This window comes from Aethalodelphis obliquidens, unplaced genomic scaffold, assembly GCF_003676395.1.
Source record: "Aethalodelphis obliquidens isolate GAN/ISIS:26980383/991018 unplaced genomic scaffold, ASM367639v1 scaffold1, whole genome shotgun sequence".
Taxonomy (NCBI): Eukaryota; Metazoa; Chordata; class Mammalia; order Artiodactyla; family Delphinidae; genus Aethalodelphis; species Aethalodelphis obliquidens.
This window is the reverse complement of record NW_020837945.1, coordinates 55058051-55079657: the sequence shown is the minus strand read 5'-3', so window position 1 is coordinate 55079657 and position 21607 is coordinate 55058051. Positions and strand designations below refer to the sequence as shown.

Genomic DNA, 21607 nt, shown 5'->3' with positions numbered 1-21607 from the left:
AAAACACACCACAGATGAAGGAGCAAGATAAAAACCCACCAGACCTAACAAATGAAGAGGAAATAGGCAGTCTACCTGAAAAAGAATTCAGAATAATGATAGTAAAGATGATCCAAAATCTTGGAAATACAATGGACAAAATGCAAGAAACATTTAACAAGGACCTAGAAGAACTAAAGATGAAACAAACAACGATGAACAACACAATAAATGAAATTAAAAATACTCTAGATGGGATCAATAGCAGAAAAACTGAGGCAGAAGAACGGAGAAGTGACCTGGAAGATAAAATAGTGGAAATAACTACTGCAGAGCAGAATAAAGAAAAAAGAATGAAAAGAACTGAGGACGGTCTCAGAGACTTCTGGGACAACATTAAACACAACAACATACAAATTATAGGGGTTCCAGAAGAAGAAAGAAAAAAAAAGGACTGAGAAAATATTTCAGGAGATTATAGTTGAAAACTTCCCTAAATGGGAAAGGAAATACTCAATCAAGTCCAGGAAGCACAGAGAGTCCCATACAGGATAAATCCAAGGAGAAACACGCCAAGACACATATTAATCAAACTGTCAAAAATTAAATACAAAGAAAACATATTAAAAGCAGCAAGGGAAAAACAACAAATAACACACAAGGGAATCCTCATAAGGTTAACATCTGATCTTTCAGCAGAAACTCTGCAAGCCAGAAGGGACTGGCAGGACATATTTAAAGTGATGAAGGAGAAAAACCTGCAACCAAGATTACCCAGCAAGGATCTCATTCAGATTTAATGGAGAAATTAAAACCTTTACAGACCAGCAAAAGCTGAGAGAGTTCAGCACCACCAAACCAGCTTTATAACAAATGCTAAAGGAACTCCTCTAGGCAAGAAACAGAAGAGAAGGAAGAGACCTACAATAGCAAACCCCAAACAATTAAGAAAATGGGAATAGGAACATACATATGGATAATTACCTTAAATGTAAATGGACTAAATGCTCCCACCAAAAGACACAGATTGGCTCAATGGATACAAAAACAAGACCCATATATTTGCTGTCTACAAGAGACCCACTTCAGACCTAGAGACACATACAGACTGAAAGTAAGGGGATGGAAAAAGATATTTCATGCAAATGGAAACCAAAAGAAAGCTGGTGTAGCAATTCTCATATCAGACAAAATAGACTTTAAAATAAAGACTATTAGAAGAGACAAAGAAGGACACTACATAATGATCAAGGGATCGATCCAAGAAGAAGATATAACAATTGTAAATATTTATGCACCCAACATAGGAGCACCTCAATACATAAGGCAAATACTCACAGCCGTCAAAGGGGAAATCGACAGTAACACATTCATAGTAGGGGACTTTAACACCCCACTTTCACTAATGGACAGATCATCCAAAATGAAAATAAATAAGGAAACACAAGCTTTAAATGATACGTTAAACAAGATGGACTTAATTGATATTTATAGGACATTCCATCCAAAAACAACAGAATACACATTTTTCTCAAGTGCTCATGGAACATTCTCCAGGATGGACCATATCGTGGGTCACAAGTCAAGCCTTGGTAAATTTAAGAAAACTGAAATTGTTTCAAGTATCTTTTCCGACCACAGTGCCATGAGACTAGATATCAATTACAGGAAAAGATCTGTAAAAAATACAAACACATGGAGGCTAAACAATACACTACTTAATAACAAAGTGATCACTGAAGAAATCAAAGAGGAAATAAGGAAACATCTCGAATAAACAACCTAACCTTGCACCTAAAGCAATTAGAGAAAGAAGAACAAAAAAAAACCCGAAAGTTAGCAGAAGGAAAGAAATCATAAATATCATATCAGAAATAAATGAAAAAGAAATGAAGGAAACGATAGCAAAGATCAATAAAACTAAAAGCTGGTTCTGTGAGAAGATAAACAAAATTGATAGACCATTAGCCAAACTCATCAAGCAAAATAGGGAGAAGACTCAAATCAATAGAATTAGAAATGAAAAAGGAGAAGTAACAACTGACACTGCAGAAATACAAAAGATCATGAGAGATTACTACAAGCATCTATATGCCAATGAAATGGACAACCTGGAAGAAATGGACAAATTCTTAGAAATGCACAACGTGCCAGGACTGAATCAGGAAGAAATAGAAAATATGAACAGACTAATCACAAGCACTGAAATTGAAACTGTTATTAAAAATCTTCCAACAAACGAAAGCCCAGGACCAGATGGCTTTACAGGAGAAATCTATCAAACATTTAGAGAAGAGCTAACACCTATCCTTCTCAAACTCTTCCAAAATATAGCAGAGGGAGGAACACTCCCAAACTCATTCTACGAGGCCACCATCACCTTGATACCAAAACCAGACAAGGATGTCACAAAGAAAGAGAACTACAAGCCAATATCACTGATGAACATGGATGCAAAAATCCTCAACAAAATACTAGCAAACAGAATCCAACAGAGCATTAAAAGGATCATACACCATGATCAAGTGGGGTTTATTCCAGGAATGCAAGGATTCTTCAATATACACAAAACAATCAATGTGATAAACCATATTAACAAATTGAAGGAGAAAAACCATATGATCATCTCAATTGATGCAGAGAAAGCTTTCGAAAAAATTCAACACCCATTTATGATAAAAACTCTGCAGAAAGTAGGTATAAAGGAAACTTTCCTCAACATAATAAAGGCCATATATGACCAACCTACAGGCAACATTGTCCTCAGTGGTGAAAAACTGAAAGCCTTCCCACTAAGATCGGGAAAAAGAAAAAGTTGCCCAGTATCACCACTCTTATTCAACATAGTTTTGGAAGTTTTAGCCATAGCAATCAGAGAAGAAAGGAAATAAAAGGAATCCAAATCAGAAAAGAAGAAGTAAAGCTGTCACTGTTTTCAGATGACATGATACTATACATAGAGAATCCCAAAGATGCTACCAGAAAACTACTAGAGCTAATCAATGAATTTGGTAAAGTAGCAGGATACAAAATTAATGCACAGAAATCTCTGGCATTCCTATACACTAATAATGAAAAATGTGAAAGTGAAATCAAGAAAGCACTCCCATATACAATTGCAACAAAAAGAATAAAATATCTAGGAATAAACCTACCTAAGGAGACATAAGACCTGTATGCAGAAAATTATAAGACACTGATGAAAGGAATTAATGATGACAGAAATAGATGGAGAGATATACCATGTTCTTGGATTGGAAGAATCAACATTGTGAAAATGACTACTACCCAAAGCAATCTACAGATTCAATGCAATCCCCATCAAACTACCACGGGTATTTTTCACAGAACGAGAACAAAAAATTCCACAATTTGTATGTAAACACAAAAGACCCCGAATAGCCAAAGCAATCTTGAGCACGAAAAACGGAGCTGGAGGAATCAGGCTCCCTGACTTCAGACTATACTACAAAGCTACAGTAATCAAGACAGTATGGTACAGGCACAAAAACAGAAAGATAGATCAATGGAACAGGATAGAAAGTCCAGAGATAAACCCACACACATATGGGCACTTTATCTTTGATAAAGGAGGCAGGAATGTACAGTGGAGAAAGGACAGCCTCTTCAATAAGCGGTGCTGGAAAACTGGACAGGTACATGTAAAATTATATTAGGTCACTCCCTAACACCATACACAAAAATAAGCTCAAAGTGGATTAAAGACCTAAATGTAAGGCCAGAAACTATCAAACTCTTAGAGGAAAATATAGGCAGGACACTCTATGACATAAATCACAGCAAGATCCTTTTTGACCCACCTGCTAATGAAATGGAAATACAATCAAATACAAACAAATGGGACCTAATGAAACTTCAAAGCTTTTGCCCAGCCAAGGAAACCGTAAACAAGACCAAAAGACAACCCTCAGAATGGGAGAAAATATTTGCAAATGAAGCAACTGACAAAGGATTAATCTCCAAAATTTATAAGCAGCTCATGCAACTCAATAAGAAAAAAACAAACAACCCAATCCAAAAATGGGCAGAAGACCTAAATAGACATTTCTCCAAAGAAGATATACAGATGGCCAACAAACACATGAAAGAATGCTCAATTTCATTAATCATTAGAGAAATGCAAATCAAAACTACAATGATATATCATCTCACACCAGTCAGAATGGCCATCATCAAAAAATCTAGAAACAGTAAATGCTGGAGATTGTGTGGAGAAAAGGGAACCCTGTTGCACTGTTGGTGGGAATGTAAATTGATACAGCCACTGTGGAGAACAGTATGGAGGTTCCTTAAAAAACTTCAAATAGAACTACCATACGACCCAGCAATCCCACTACTGGGCATATATCCTGAGACAACCATAATTCAAAAACAGTCATGTACCAAAATGTTCATTGCAGCTCTATTTACAGTGGCCCGGAGATGGAAACAATCTAAGTGCCCATTATCGGATGAATGGACAAAGAAGATGTAGCACAATATACAATGGAATATTACTCAGCCATAAAAAGAAACGAAATTGAGCTATTTGTAATGAGGTGGATGGACCCAGAGTCTGTCATACAGAGTGAAGTAAGTCAGAAAGAGAAAGACAAATACCGTATGCTAACACATATATATGGAATTGAAGAAAAAAAATGTCATGAAGAACCTAGGGGTAAGACAGGAATAAAGACACAGACCTACTAGAGAATGGACTTGAGGATATGGGGAGGGGGAAGGGTAAGCTTTGACAAAGCGAGAGAGAGGCGTGGACATGTATAGACTACCAAACGTAAGGTAGATAGCTAGTGGGAAGCAGCCGCATAGCACAGGGAGATCAGCTCGGTGCTTTGTCACTGCCTGGAGGGGTGGGATAGGGAGGGTGGGAGGGAGGGAGACACAAGAGGGAAGAGATATGGGAACATATGTATATGTATAACTGATTCACTTTGTTATGAAGCAGAAACTAACACACCACTGTAAAGCAATTATACTCCATTAAAGATGTAAAAAAAAAATTAAATGCCAATGGTGTTAACTATGGTGTTATTTATAATCACACATTAAAAAAACAAAACCTGAAAACATATTCTTAAGTCCAATAATTGTGCAAATTATGAAGCAGCCATTAAAATCATGGTTTACAAACAGTACTTTGAAAACTAAAAAAAGTGAGAAAATATAGATGGCAAAATGCATACACACATGGTATAAATTCAAGTAAGTAAATAGAACTGATTTTCTCTAGTGATGGGATTATAGATAATTTTTAAAACCTCTAAAAGAAAATTTTGAAGAATTCATGTGGGAGCTCTACTATTACAAAGTTGTACTCAATCTGTTGTAGGATATGAGATGCAAGAATGATTAAAACTATTCTAAAAAATAAAGTTAGATTCCTTCATAATATCCTATCAAAATGAAACCTGGTAAATTAATAATTTATAGTTTCATTTCTATATTTTAAATACTAAAATAAAATAAATGAATATACAGGCTTGGAAAAGGGCCTTTTTAACATGGCTATACTTTTCTATATCAGATATGTCTACATAAAAATGGGAAAAGCAGGGAATTCCCTGGCAGTCTAGTGGTTGGGACTCCGTGCTTTCACTGCCAAGGCACAGGTTTGATCCCTGGTTGGGGAACTAGGATCCTGCAAGCCAAGTGGAGCAGCCAAAAACAAAACAAAACAAAAACTTTAAAAAACTGGAAAAGCAAGAAAAACATATTAAAATACAAATAAATAGGGAAAACATTTGCCGTATGTCAAAATTATCACTCTAATAGTTTCCATCTTTCTCAGAGCAATAGCTAAAATGTTTGGCAAGTGGCCAAATGCAGTGTAGGAAGACCCTAGGCTCATCTCCTCCCATAGGCCCATCAAAATTACATTTATGGAGCAACTGTTGATGATAAAGACCTGAAGACTACCAGAAAAGATCTTCTGCAACTAAAGATATAAGGAAGAAACCACAAAGAGGGGGGTAGGAGGGACAGAGATGTGGTATGGTCATGACCCACACCCTTGGGTGGGTGATCCACAAACAGGAGCATAATTACAATTGCAGAGCTTCTCTCCAAGGAGTGAAGCGTCTGAGCCCCACATCAACCTCACCAGCCAAGTTTCCTGCACTGGGAAGATGAACCCCCAAAATGCTTGACTTTGAAGGCCAGTAGGGTTTACATTCGGGAGAGCCAGATGGCTGTGGGAAATAGAGACTCCACTGTTAAAGGGCTCACACAAAATCTCACATACTCTGGGACCCAGGGCAGAAGCAGTAATTTGAAAGGAGCCTAGGTCAGATTCACTGGTCTTTAGGAGCTTCCCAGAGAGGCAGGAGGCAATTGGAACACACCCTGGGGACACAGACACTGGTGGCAGCCGTTCTGGGGAGGTCATTCTATGATGAGGACACTGGTGCTGGCAAGTGCCATTCTGGAATCCTCCCTCTAGTTTATTAGTGACGGGACCTGCCCCCGCCCACCAGCCTGTCAGCACCAGTGTGGGGACAACTCAGCCCTGCCCACCAGCAAGCCTGCTACCTCAAGACCTCCTGAGGCCTCAACAGCCCCAGGACCCAGCCCTGTCCAGGAGAGGACCCAGGACACAACCCCACCCAATATACACCAGCAGTAGGCCTGGGAGTCCTGGGGCTCCAAAGCTAGCCATTGGGACCCCGCCCCACCCACCAGCAGGCCAAACACCAACTCTGAGACCTTCAGGTCCCTGTAACCAGGGGCCCCAGGACACAGCTGTACTCTCCGTGGACCAGTATTAGCCCTGGGACCCCTGGGCTCCCACCCTGCCCACCAGATGATCAATAACAGCTCTAGGACACCCAGGCCCTGTAGCCAGAGAACCTGGGACTTGGCTTGGTCCACCAATGATCCAGAATTAAACCCTGCACAGCCCACCAGAGAACGAGCATCATCTCCAGGATCCCTAGCCTGGCAGCCAGAGACTGCAAGACACAATTTGGCCCAGCACTGAGCCAGCATTAGCCCTGGATCCCCTAGGTCATGGGCCAACCCACCAGCAGGCGGACACCAGCCCCAAGACCACTGCAGTCCCACAGCCTTCTGTATCAGGATTCAGCCCACAAACCAGCAGGATGGCATCATCTCTGGAACCCCTGGGGCTCCTGCCCCACCTACCAGCAGGCCAATACCAGCTCTGGGACACTTTGGGCCATGTAGCCAGAAACCCCAGGAAATGACTCTACCCACCAGTTGACAGGCTCTATTCCCAGGACACCCTGGCCCCAGGCCCCACCCACCAGCAGGAAGACACCTGCTCTGGACACCCCTGAACCCTAGCCATGCCGACCAGCTGGCCAACACCAGCTACAAGACACCTTGGACCCCTCAGTCAGCCTCCCCAGGATCCAGCTGCACTCAGCAGTAGGCCAATACCAGCTTTGGGACAACTTAGAGCCCATATCCAGCAGTGTCAGAAAACTGGTCCTGCCCACCAGTAGGCTGACACTATATCTGGGACCCCTGGCTGAGCAACCACCCACCCAGAACCCAGCTCTGCTCACCAATGGGCTACAACTAGCCCCAGGGCCCCCTGGGGCTCTGTAGCCAGCCACCACATGATGTAGGCCCACCCACCAGTGGCTGGCAGCCCCTACACAACACAAGACCTGGCAACCAGCAGGACCAGGGGCCAGCCACACCTACCAGACCACCCACAGTAGTCAGCCCACCACAATAGAAGGGCACATGCAGCCCACAAGGGAGAACCACTAGAGCATACAGCTCTGGTGACCAGAGGGGACAGCACTGATGGGACACACAGGATGCCTCCCATAAGAGGCCACATCTCCAAAGTCAGGAAATATAACCTACCAAGTACATAGAAATAAAAATGGCAAATTAAGGCAGCAAATGAGTACGTTCTGAACAAAGGAACAAGATAAAACCCCAGAAGAAAACTAAGTGAAGTGGAGGTAAGCAATCCACCCAATAAAGAATTCAAGGGAATGATTATAAAGATGCTCAAAGAACTTGGGAGAAGAATGGATGAAGAGAGTGAAAAGTTAGAAGTTTTTGACAAAGAGTTAGAAGACAAATAGAGACGAAGAATACAATAATGGAAATGAAAAGTACACTAGAAGGAATCAATAGATTAGATGATACAGAGAAACAGGTCAGTGAACTGGAAAACGGTAGTGGAAATCACTGAAGCTGAATAGAAAAAACAGAATAAAAAGAAATGAGGACAGTTTAAAAGACATCCAGGATATCACATGCACTAATATTCACATTATAGGGGTACCAAAAAGTGAAGAGAGAGAGAAAGGGACAGAGAACATATCTGAAGACATAATAGCTGAAAACTTCCCTAACCTGGGAAAGCAAACAGACATCCAGGTCCAGGAAGCACAGAGTCCCAAACAGGATCAACGCAAAGAAGAACACACCTAGACACACTGCAATTAAAGTGGTAAAATTTAGGGCTTCGCTGGTGGCGCAATGGTTGAGAGTCCGCCTGCCGATGCAGGGGACACGGGTTCGTGCCCCAGTCCAGGAAGATCCCACATGCCATGGAGTGGCTAGACCTGTGAGCCATGGCCGCTGAGCCTGCACGTCTGGAGCCTGTGCTCCACAATGGGAGAGGCCACAGCGGTGAGAGGCCCATGTACCACAAAAAAAAAAAAAAAAAAAAAGTAAAATTTAAAGATAAAGAATATTAAAAGCAGTGAGTGAAAAGCAACAAGTGATGTACAAAGGAGCTCCCATAAGGCTATCAGTTGACTTTTCAGCAGAAACTCTGCAGGCCAGAAGGGAGTGGCGTGATATATTTAAAGTGATGAAAGGGAAAAATCTACAACTAAGAATACTCAACCAGGGAAGGCTATCATTCAGATCTGAAGCAGAGAGCAAAAGTTTTACAGACAAGCAAAAGCAAAATTGCTCAGCTGCACAAAACCAACTTTATAAGAAATGTTAAAGGGACTTCACCAAGCACAAAGAAAAGGTCATGTATGAAGATTACAAAAGGAAAAACCTCAAAAAGGCAAGTAAACAGTAAAGGTAGTAAATCAACCACATATAAAGCTAGGAGGAAGACTAAAAGACAAAAGTAGTAAAATTATATCCACAATGAATAGTTAAGGGATACACAAAATATGTAAAATATTATGCTAAAACAGTAAACATGGAGGAGGGCATAAAAATGCAAGGTTGCTACAGTTGTTAAAATGTGTTCAGGGCTTCCCTGGTGGTGCAGTGGTTAAGAATCCACCTGCCAATGCAGGGGACATGGGCTCGAGCTCTGGTCCGGGAAGATCCCACATGCCGTGGAGCAACTAAGCCCATGCGCCACAACTACTGAGCCTGCGTGCTGCAACTACTGAAGCCTGCGTGCCGCAACTACTGAAGCCTGCGTGCCTAGAAGCTGTGTTCCACAACAAGAGAAGCCACTGCAATGAGAAGCCTGCGCACCACCACAAAGAGTAGCCCCTGCTCGCTGTGACTAGAGAAAGCCCACGTGCAGCAACAAAGACCCAATGCAGCCAAGAAATTAATTAATTTAAAAAAAGAAAAAAATTTTTTAATTTGTATGGAGACCCAATGCAGCCAAAAACAAATAAATAAATTTATATTTTAAAAAAAGTGTTCAAACTTAAGAGATCAGCAACTTTAAATGATCATGGATACATATATAAGCTGTTATATATAAACCTCATGTTAACCACAAACCAAAAATCTATAATGTATAAACACACACAAAAGGGAAATGAATCCAAACATAATACTAAAGATACTCATCAAATAACAAAGGACAACAGCAAAAGAAGAAAGGAACCAAAAACAACACCAAAACAATTACAAAATGGCAATAAAAACATACATATCAACAATTACTTTAAATGTAAATGGACTAAATGCTCCAGTCAAAAGACACAGAGTAGCTGAATGGATACAAAAATAAGACCTGTATATTTGCTGCCTACAAGAGAATCACTTCAGATCTAAAGACACACACAGACCAAAAGTGAGGGGGTGGAAAAAGTATTCCATGCAAATGAAAATCAAATAAAGCAGGGTAGCAATACTTCTATCAGGCAAAATAGACTTTAAAATAAAGATTGTTACAAGAGACAAAGAAGGATATTACATAGTGATCAAGAGATCAATCAAAGAAGATATAACAACTGTAAATATATACGTACCAACACAGGAACATCTAAACAGATAAAGGAAATATTAACAGACATAAAGAGAAATACTGACAGTAATATAACTGTAGGAGATTTTAACACCCCACTTACTTCAATGCATAGATCATCCAGACAGAAAATCAATAAGAAAACATATTAGACCAAATGAACTTAAGAGATATATATAGAACATTCCATCCAAAAGCAGCAGATTATACAGATTTTTCAAGTTCAAATGGAACATTATCCAGGATAGATCACATGCTAGGACATAAAACAAGATTCAGTAAATTTTGAAAAATTGAAATCATATCAAGCATCTTTTCTTACCACAATGCTATGAGACTAGAAATCAACTACAAGAAAAAAAAAAAAAAACTGAAAAAGCAAACATGTGGAGGCTAAACAATATGCTGCTAAACAACCAATGGATCACTGAAGAAATCAAGGAGGAAATTAAAAAAATACCTGGAGACAAATGAAAATGAAAAACCAGAGATCCAAAATCTATTGAACACAGCAAAAGCAGTTAAAAGAGTAAGTTTATAGTGATACGAGCCTACATCAGGAAACAAGAAAAATCTCAAATAATCAATCTAACCTTACTCCTAAAGCAACTAGAGAAAGAATAAAATTCAAATTTAGTAGAAGGAAAGAAATCATAAAGATTGGAATAAAAATAAATGAAATAGACTAAAAAAACTATGGAAAAGATCAGTGAAACCAAGAGCTGGTTCTTTGAAAAGATAAACAAAATTGATAAACCTTTAGCCAGACTTATCAAGAAAAAAAAAGAGAGGGCCCAAATCATTAAAAACAGATATGAAAGAGGAGAAGATATAATCAATACCACAGAGACACAAAGGATCATAAAAGACTACTGTGGACAACTAAATGTCAATAAAATGGACAACCTAGAATAAATGAACAAATGCCTAGAAATGTACAATCTTCCAAGACTGAACCAAGAAGAAAGAAAATATGAACATACCTATTGCCAGTAATAAAATTTAATCAGTAATTTTAAAACTCCCCAAAAATAAAAGTCCAGGATCAGATGGCTTCACAGGTGAATTCAACCAAACATTTAGAGGAGAGTTAACACCTATCCTTCTCAAATTATTCCAAAAAACTGCAGAGGAACAAATGCTTCTAAACTTATTCTATGAGGCCAGCATCACCCTGATACCAAAACCAGTCACAGATATCACAATAAAGGAGATTACAGGCCAATATCACTGGTGAACATACTTGCAAAAATCCTCAACAAAATATTAGCAAACCAAATCTAACAATACACTAAAAGGATCATGCACCATGATCAAATGGGATTTATCCCAGGGATGCAAGGATTTTTCAATATCCACAAATCAATGTGGTATACCATATTAATAATTTGAAGAATAAAAACTATATGATCATCTCAATAGATGCAGAAAAAGCTTTTGACAAAATTCAAAATCCATTTATGATAAAAACTCTCCAGAAAGTGAGCATAAAGGGAACATACCTCAACATAATAAAGGTCATATATGACAAGCCCACAGTTAATATCATACTCAACAGTGAAAAGCTGAAAGCATTTCCTTTAAGATCAGAATGCCCACTCTCACCACTTTTATTCAACATAGTATTGGAAATTATAGCCACAACAATCAGCCAAGACAAAGAAATCCAAATTGTAAAGGAAGAAGTAAAACTGTCACTGTTTGCTGATGACCTGATACTATACATAGAAATCCTAAAGATGCAACCAGAAAACTACTAAAGCTCATCAATGAATTTGGCAAAGTTGCTGGATACAAAATTAATATTCAGAAATCTGTTGAATTTGTATACACTAACAATGAACTATCAGAAAGATAAATTAAGGAAACAATCCCATTTACCATTGCATTAAAGAATAAAATACTCAGGAACAAACCTACGCAGGGAGGTAAAAGACCTGTACTTGGAAAACTATAAGACACTGATGAAAGAAATTGAAGATGACATAAACAGAGAGAAGGATATACTGTGTTCATGGATTGGAAGAATATTGTTAAAATGACCATACCACCCAAGGCAATCCACAGATTCAATGCAATCCCTGTCAAAATACCGAGGACATTTTTCACAGAACTAGAACACATAATTTTAAAATTTGTATGGAAACACAAAAGACTCTGACTAGCCAAGACAATCTTGAGGAAGAACAGAGCTGGAGACATCATGCTCCCTGACTTCAGACGATACTACAAAGCTTCAGTTATCAAAAACAGTATGGTACTGGCACAAAATCAGACACATAGATCAATGGAACAGATAGAAAGCACAGAAACAAACCTACACACTTATGGTCAATTAATCTATGACAAAGGAGGAAAGAATAAACAATGGAGAAAAGACAGAATCTTTAATAAAATTGGGAAAACTAGACAGCTACATGTAAAGGAATGAAATTAGAATATTCTCTAATGCCATAAATAAAAATAAACTCAAAATGGATTAAAGACTTAAATGTAAGGCCAGAAATCATAAAACTTATAGAAGAAAAAATAGGTAGAACACTCTGACATAAATCATAGCAATATGTTTTTGGATCTGTCTCCTAAAGCAAAGGAAATAAATGCAAAAATAAACATATGGGACCTAATTAAACTTAAAAATTTTTGCACAGCAAAGGAAACCATCAACAAAATGAAAAGACAACCTACCAAATGGGAGAAAGTATTTGCAAGTGATATGACAGATAAGTGGATAATATCCAAAATATATAAACAGCACATAAAACTCAACATCAAAAAAACAAACAACCCAATTAACAAATGGGAAGAAGAACTGAATAGACACTTTTCCAAAGAGGAAATGCAGATGGCCAAAAGGCATATGAAAAGATGCTCATCATTGCTAATCATCAGGGACATGCAAATCAAAGCCACAATGAGCTATCACCTCACATCTGTCAGAATGGCTATCATCAAAAAGAACACAAATAACAAATGTAGGTGGGGATGTGGAGAAAAGGGAACCCTCCTACACTGTTGGTAGGAATGTAGATTGGTACAGCCTCTGTGAAAACAGTGTGGAGATTTCTCAAAAAACTAAAAATAAAACTACCATATGACCCGTCGATTCCACTCCTGGGTATATATCCGAAAAAACCAAAAATATTAATTTGAAAAGATGCATGTACACCAGTGTTCATAGCAGTATTATTTACAGTTGCCAAGATATGGGAGCAACCTAAGTGTCCATCAACAGATGAATGGATAAAGAAGATGTGGTATATATATGCAATGAAATACCACTCAGCCATAAAAAAGAATGAAATTTTGCCATTTTTAACAACATGGTTCGACCTGGAGGGTATAATGCTAAGTGAAATAAGTCAGACAAAGAGAGATAAATACTGTATGATTTCACTTTAGGTGGAATCTTAAAAATAAAGCAAACTACTGAATATAACAAAAAAGAAACATACTCACAGATATAGAGAACAAACTAGTGGTTACCAGTGGAGAGAGGGAAGGGGTGAGGGGCAAGATAGAGCTTGGGATTAAGAGGAACAAACTACTATGTATAAAATAAATAAGTTACAAGGATATATTGTACAACAGAGTGAATAGAGCTAGTATTTTATAACAACTATAAATGGAGCAGAACCTTTAAAAATTGTGAATCACCTGAAAGTTGTATAATATTGTACATCAACTATACCTCAATTTAAAAAAGAATTTAAAAAGACAACAAACAACAAGTGTTGGCAAAGATGTGGAGAAAAGGGAACACTTGTGCACTGTTGGTGGGAATGGAAACTGATGTAGCCACTGTGAAAAACAGTATGAAGATTCCTCAAAAAATTAAGAGTACAACTATCATATGATCCAGAAATTCCACTCCTAGGTATTCATCTGAAGAAAATGAAAACACCAGAGACTTCCCTGGTGGTGCAGTGGATGAGACTCCGTGCTCCCAATGCAGGGGGTCCAGGTTCAATCCCTGGTCAGGGAACTAGATCCCACATGCATGCTGCAACTAAGAGTTCGCATGCCACAACTAAGGAGCCCACGAGCTGCAACTAAGGAGCCCGCCTTCTGCAACTACAACCTGGTGCAACTAACTAAATAACTAAATAAAAAGAAAATGAAAACACCACTTAGAAAAGATATATGGACCCCTATGTTTATTGCAACATTATTTATAATAGCCAATAGGCAAACAACATAAGTGCCCATCAATAGATGAATGGATAAAGAAGTTTTGATACACATATACAGTGGAATATTATTCAGCCATAAAAAGGATGAAATCTTGCCATTTGTGGCAACATGGATGGAACTAGAGGGTATTTTGCTAATGGAAATAAGTCTGACAGAGAAATATAGATACTGTATGATTTCCCTCATATGTGGAATCTAAAAATCAAAACAAATGAACATAACAAAATAGCATGAGTTATAGACACAGAGAACAAACAGGTTGTTGCCACAGGTGAAGGGAGTAGGGGGAAGAAAAGACATGCATGAGGGAGATTAAAAGGCACACACTTCCTATTGCAAAATAATTGAGTCATGGTATGAAATGTACAGTGTGGGGGAAATAGAGTACATAATTATGTAATATCTTTGTAATGTGGCAGATCATAACTAGACTTCCCATGGTGGTTATTTTGAAATATATAGAAATATTAAATCACTCTCGTGTAATAGGAACCAACATAGTATTAAAATAATGTAACATAAAACAAAAATAAAATAAAGTGCTTGGCAAAGTAAAAACTTGTAAAAGAGTAGTAGTTATGAAAATAAGACCTTTATATTTTTTCTTATAGTTGTATTTGCTTGTATAATATATGAAAAGATATATATCACAAGGCTTATCTCTTGAATAGTAAGATTAAAAGTAATCATTAAATTCATTTTCTACTATGAATATATGTAAATATGTAATAATACATTTTACCTTTATAGGCTATTAAAAAACAATTTAAGATTTAATCAATCTCTTTCAAGCAAAAACTAACTCCACCTTGTTTAATGTAACTCTGGAGCATTCCATTTCCACTTTTGTACTACAGGTTCAACTTCCCATTCTCCATGATGACTGCAATATTTTCTACCTTTTCTTGAAATTTCCAATATCCCCTTTTCCCATCCTCCTTTTAGCTAATGTTCTTGATTCATTAATTCATTAAAATTAACTAGGGATGCTCCCTCATCCCCCTACCACCAATTTAACCAACCCATTAACACCTGTCCACTCTTTCTGCCTCCCCTTCTCCTCTTACCCAAATCCAAATCCTTCACTTTTGCTCTGCATCGCACATCATTTTTTATATTCAAGAAATCTGTCCCTGTAATTACATCCCTTCTCTACTCTATGATTAGGTTCTTTCTCTCTACTAGATCCATCCCATGAGCAAAATATTTCAATTTGTCCCATCTTCTTTTTTTTTTTTTTTTCCTGTACGCGGGCCTCTCACTGTTGTGGCCTCTCCTGTTGAGGAGCACAGACTCCGGACACGCAGGCTCAGCGGCCATGGCTCACGGGCCCAGCCGCTCTGCGGCATGTGGGATATTCCCAGACCAGGGCACGAACCCGTGTCCCCTGCATCGGCAGGCGGACTCTCAACCACTGTGACACCAGGGAAGCCCTGTCCCATCTTAAGAACATGAGAGGAACTTCTCTGGTGGTCCAGTGGTTAAGAATCTGCCTTCCAATGCAGGGGACACGGGTTCGATCCCTGGTCAGGGAACTAAGATTCCACATGCTATGGGGCAACTAAGCCCACGCGTCACAACTGCTAAGCCTGAGCGCTCTGGCACCTGTGTGCCACAACTAGAGAGGAGCCCACGAGCCGCAACGAAAGATCCCACATGTCGCAACAAAGATCCCACGTGCTGCAACTAAGACCCAATACAGCCAAATAAATAAATAAATATTTAAAAAAAAGAACATGAGAAAAAACAGCGTTCTCCTCTGACTCTGGATTAACTATATACCTATTTCTCAGCTCTATTAACTTCGTGAAATAATTGTCTAAATAGCCACCCCCATTTCCCCCTTACAGTTTCCCCCCAATCCACTCCAGGCCCCTGCTTACATGACATGTCATAAACTACCCTTTGTCAGTAACACCAAGAAGTTCTATGTTGCCAAAAATGGTGGATACAATTCGTCCCTATCTTATTCAATCTCACAGCAGCATTCAACACAATTGGCTCTTGTCCTTTTTATGGAGGATTCTTCTCTTTATTTCTGGGCCACCACATTCTCCTAGTTTTTCCTTCCTCATTGCTGCTCCTCCTTAGTCCTTTACTGGACCTCCTCCTTTGCTTGCCCTATTTATGTGAAAGTATAGAAAGTTCTCAGGACTTATACTTTCATGGTACTCTCTCCCTAGATAAGCCTGTTACTGAACTCAGGTCCGGCTGATTGCTGCTTGAAAATCAATACCTGAGAGAAACACAAGTGTTGATAGAAAGGAAAGCTGCTTTTAATCAGAAAGCCAGAAATCTGGTAAGAAGGCAGTCTCATGTCCCCACAAAACCAACTCCCAAGATTCTGCTTGGCTGTGAAAATTTTTAAAGGGAAGTAATTTCAGTGAATCATTGAGATAGGGGGTCAGAGTCGTCACCATCCCCGACTGTGTACAGGCTTGTGTGCAGGCTTTTCGACTTCTTGTAATCTTTCTTTAGATGCTGTCTTGTTAACAGAGTTTGTTCACAAGATTACTGAAGGGGAAGCTAGGGAAGAGATCTGGTCATCTGTTAATTACTTATCCTTCATTTCTACTTCTTTGATCTACGGAAAGAACCAACAGGTTAGGCAAGGTATTGTGTGATCCAAAGACTTGATAGGTGTGCTTGGGCTGGAGATGAGTAGAGCATGGGGGTGTCTGGTTTAAGATTAGTTACAATATAGCTCTGCTAAAGTGACAAGACAAAGGTGTTTCCTGCTAAGTGTGGTTTCCTGCAAAGAGCTGCTTACAAATCCCTGTATTCCATGGCTCTGAGTGACATCTGTACACCAAGGATTCTTAAATTTATCTGCTGAGTCAACGTCATATATTCAATTGCCCATTTGACCTGTTCATTTAGATGCCTTAAAGGCATCACACAACAAACAGGATCCCTTGATTTATACCTCATTCCCTTTACCATTGTTCTCCACCCTGAACAAGACCATAAAAATTACCCTATTTCTCCTCCAGTCTTTATCTCAATATCCTCCAGGCTCTTTAGTCCAGAAACTTAGAAATCAACCTTGATTCTTCCTTTCCCTCATGTCCCATATCTAATCCATTAACCAGTCTCTTGTTGATGGACCAACAAAACTCCATTATTTGTGCACTTCTCTCCAACTCTACCATTACCATTCTACTCCAAAGCCACTAACATCTCTTACCTGGATATCGAAAATAGTTATCTGGATGGATACCACTGTTCTACCTTTGCCTCCTTATAATCCACTGTCAACACAGCATCCGAGGTCGCACCTTAAAAATATAAATGAGTCTACAACAGCCTCCTATTTAAATCCCTTCAGAGACTTCCAGCCACACTCGGATCGAATTCTTAACCCTCGCCTATCAAGCTTTGGATGGATACCCTGACTCGCCCACAGCATACATTCCAAAAGGCTTGTGAACACAAGGGCTCCCATTCAAGGGTCAGCATGAGCTGAAAATTAGGCCCCTGAAAACTAGTTAATTCATGTCTTTTGGATAAAATGAGAAATTACAGTCACCCGTTTATCATCTAAGATAAAGTACTGTGAATAAAAAAACAGACTCAACCTCTTCTACACAAATGCTTGATTTAACGCTTTTGAAATAATTTCAGCATTCAGCTAAGTGAGGCAGTTAATGAGTATTTGGCCCTATTTTCATGCCTAAGTTTTATTTTTAGACACTTATTTTCTTCCCTAAAAGCAGCAGAAATCTTCCACCTTGGATTAAACTGAAACTACCCAAGTTGCAATCAGCACCCTTCACAAAAGGGCTCAAATGTTAGAAAGCATCTTGTTCTGGTACATTTTGGCTGGATTCCAGATGTGGGGGAGAAAGGCAAAGAGAAGCAGCCTCTGTAATGAAACATGGCAAAAAGAAATCCAGATGCTGAGACTAACCAGACAGAAGAAAAAATTGAGGCCATTCTACAACATAAAATAAAGAGAACAGAACAGCTACTCCTATACTCATCTTAATAGCTACAGACCACACTGACTGAGGCCATCAGCACTAATTGGGACAATGACAAACTTCACTTGTGTTCAGGTCAGATTCTCTAGTCTGCACATTAGTAACAGTCAAGACTAGTCCTGGCCTCGTAACTGCTGGCCCAGATATGACCAGCTGCACAGAGAAGGTCAGTTTTCTTGTTCAACAAACAAGAATGTTTCACATCACTTGAATCATGCCGGTTCACGTCATGAATTCCTTCAGGAAAAGTGGCTTCCAGGGTGCTCCTTTCTCCTCTGCATTGTTTTTAAATTCAGTGCCTCTCCACAGTGCTCAGGGCACTGAGGCAATCTGTGAAAGAAGTCATAACAAAGGAAAACTCTGTAGCATCCTAGGGATTTCTCCTCAGCATCCACTTAGATTTTAATAGGATTGACTTTGTTTAGACAGAAAAAAGAACAATTTTAGGATTACCTTCTCCTTACTCAAAAAAATCTCCCCTGTTGTTTTACGATGAAAATCCTCCACTTGAGGATTCATATATTGGGTTGAAATTTTGAATCTCTAGAGGTACTGTCTTCGCTTCAAGCTCGTTTTGGGGGTGGGGTGCGGGTGTAGGGAGTAGCTCTTGGTTTGTTTGGAACCCAGGTTAAAAGCATGTGCTAACACATTTTGGGGGAGGTGAAAAGGTGCAGCTACAGAGCAGCAAGAGTGAAGGAGAAGGGGAGTGAAACAAGGAAGGAGGAAGAGCAGATATGAGGTAGTGGTTGCCCTGTGGGCCATAGCTTTAGAACACAGAGCCACTTGCTCAGTCACAGGGGACGCTCTCCAGGCATCCTCTGCAGAAACACAGCACCTCAGAACAATCCATCGGAGGAGGAGAACAAAAGGAACTTATCTATAGGTTTTCTCCACTGGTCAAAGTTTACCCCATGGGGCTTGAACTCTCATGCTCTTTCTGGTTGTGCACCTGGCCCCTCAGGACAGCCACTAAGGAAGCCAGACGTCATGTCTCCCAGGATGACACTCTGAACCCGGAAATATGGGGCAAGGGAAACTGCAGCCTCTGGGATCTCCTTGGGTCATGTCTGGATCCTGTAGCTGTTGCAGCTTCCACTGTGCAGGGTACAATGGAGGACATGCTGAAGTTGGCCTCCCCAGGGGAGGCAGGGTCAGCTGCTGAGGTTTGGAAATGTGGCAGTGGCATTGGGGAAGGAGCTGTCTTTGTCCAACCAGTTAAAAGCCCAGGAAACAGGTGAGGCCAAGAAAATCTAGGGAGGTCATAAATTGGGCCGAATAATAGTAGCTGTTTCAAAAATGCCACATATTTAATATTTGCTATTTTGTATGTTAGCAGACCATTAATCACCTGTTCAGATCCCCTGCAATCACTTTTATCCATTCATTCTCAAGCACACATTGCTCAGTTAGTGCTACCTGCTCACATCACTGTAGCCTTGTTCAGAGGCTTGTCCTTAGGTGATGGAAGCTATGGTTCTGGCAGTTACACTCCTTCCCTACTCTGCGCCCCAGTGGTGGCTTCAAGTCAAGAGACATTCTGTGGTCCAGAGCCCCACCATGGAAATGAGGTTGAGACTTCACCTAAAGCCCCATCCTTGCTTAGCTTCTATCTCTGCCCCATCCTGCTTCCCACACTTCCTTACGGTTTTCTTCCTTATGGGACAAGCTTCATTCTTGTCCATAAACCCCCATCTCCAAAGGGGTTGGTCTCCTAGAAGTGGAGCCCTAGACAAAGCACACGTAAAGGAAACTACATTACACAGAAGGAACCAGGGCACTTACTAGCCTTCAAGGACCATTTTCCAGTTCAGACTTCTATCATGAAATATTTCTTCTTGCCAAAAGCATAGATTACATAATCCTCCTCAACAGTGCTCTATATGAGAAAGAATATAGCTGGACAGAGTGGAGGGGTTTTTTCTGTTTTGTTTTTTGTTTTGTTTTAGCAAGAAGGCTGCAAAGCCAATGTGACAGACAAAAAAAAAAAAAATGCCAGGGTTAACAAGGCAGACAGCAGGTGTTCTGCCAATCACATAAAGGTAGTAAGTAATTGAACAAGACTGCATTAAGTGAGGTGAGTTTGGAACATGTGCAGATGTAAGTCCAAGGACTTCCTGGAAACAGTCACCTCTCCCTCTTTAACAGACACTGAAAAATGCCCATGGCACATCCAATGCCTCCAGGAAGCCTGTTGGCTGTGCCTGTCTACTTCTACTCCCTTCTGTTCAGAACGTGTGTTATCATCATTAAATAATTCAACTATATATTATGTTAATTGATTAAACGGGAGGACAAGACAAACTTGGTGTTTCTCCAACAACTCAGTTAAATAAGATGAATGCTTTGGAGAAGCTAAATAAAAGCACAAAAAAGGAGGGAAGAAAATCCAGCTATTTATATTAGGTGTGGGAGAAACAATAGTAAAAGACTGAAAGCAAATTGTAAAGCTCTAGAAGGAATTGAATTCTTTTTAACAATCTAAATGCCAAGCTCCCTGGACACTTTTAAGAAACAAAAACTGGAAATACTGGATGGTGAGTTATTGATTTAGTCTGTGTAAGAAAGATAATATAGAAAATCATACAGTGGCCCTATACTCAGAACAAGGCCTTGGTGCTCTCCACTCAAAAAATTAGAAAATGAATAGACAGCTGTGTATTTTAAGTTTAAAAATGTTTAAAATACATAATTTGGGGCTTCCCTGGTGGCGCAGTGGTTGAGAGTCCGCCTGCCAATGCAGGGTACATGGGTTCGTACCCCGGTCTGGGAAGATCCCACATGTCGCGGAGCGGCTAGGCCCGTGAGCCATGGCCGCTGAGCCTGCGCGTCCAGAGCCTGTGCTCCGCAACGGGAGAGGCCACAACAGTGAGAGGCCCGCGTACAGAAAAAAAAAAAAAAAAAAAAAAAAAACATAATTTGGATACCTCACTTCTTTTTAACCAGACCAACTACTAGGGTTGATTGTGTCCAACGGAAGGATTTCAGCTAAATAATGAAAGCTCTAAAACGGTACTCTGCATTCTCACCACAGATAGTGTGAGACAATGTTTCTGTACTACGGAGGGCCAGCAACAGTACCTGGAGGTCAAAGAATCTGGGCTAGACTGCAATAGAAGGCTTCCTTCCTAACGTTGATTTAGGTTTATCACCTAATTCTGATATCAGAGTCCCATCCTGTGATGGTCACAGTTGTTGCATTTAAATACCTTGTAGGGTAAGTGATATATTCAGTATTCCTCAGAATGAGATTAACCATCCTAACTCAATC

At 39.7% G+C, this 21607-nt stretch overlaps 1 long non-coding RNA gene across 1 annotated transcript in view; it reads right to left on the bottom strand.

Moving 5' to 3' along the window:
* Nucleotides 1-20879, bottom strand: part of LOC113619429 (uncharacterized) — a 31192-nt gene extending 10313 nt beyond the window's left edge. The window contains exons 1-3 of the long non-coding RNA XR_003432377.1: nt 20868-20879; nt 17577-17583; nt 12480-12486 (exon numbers count right to left, since the gene is read on the bottom strand). This is a non-coding gene — a long non-coding RNA (uncharacterized LOC113619429). The remainder of the gene's footprint in view (nt 1-12479; nt 12487-17576; nt 17584-20867) is intronic.
* Nucleotides 20880-21607: the final 728 nt, after the last annotated feature.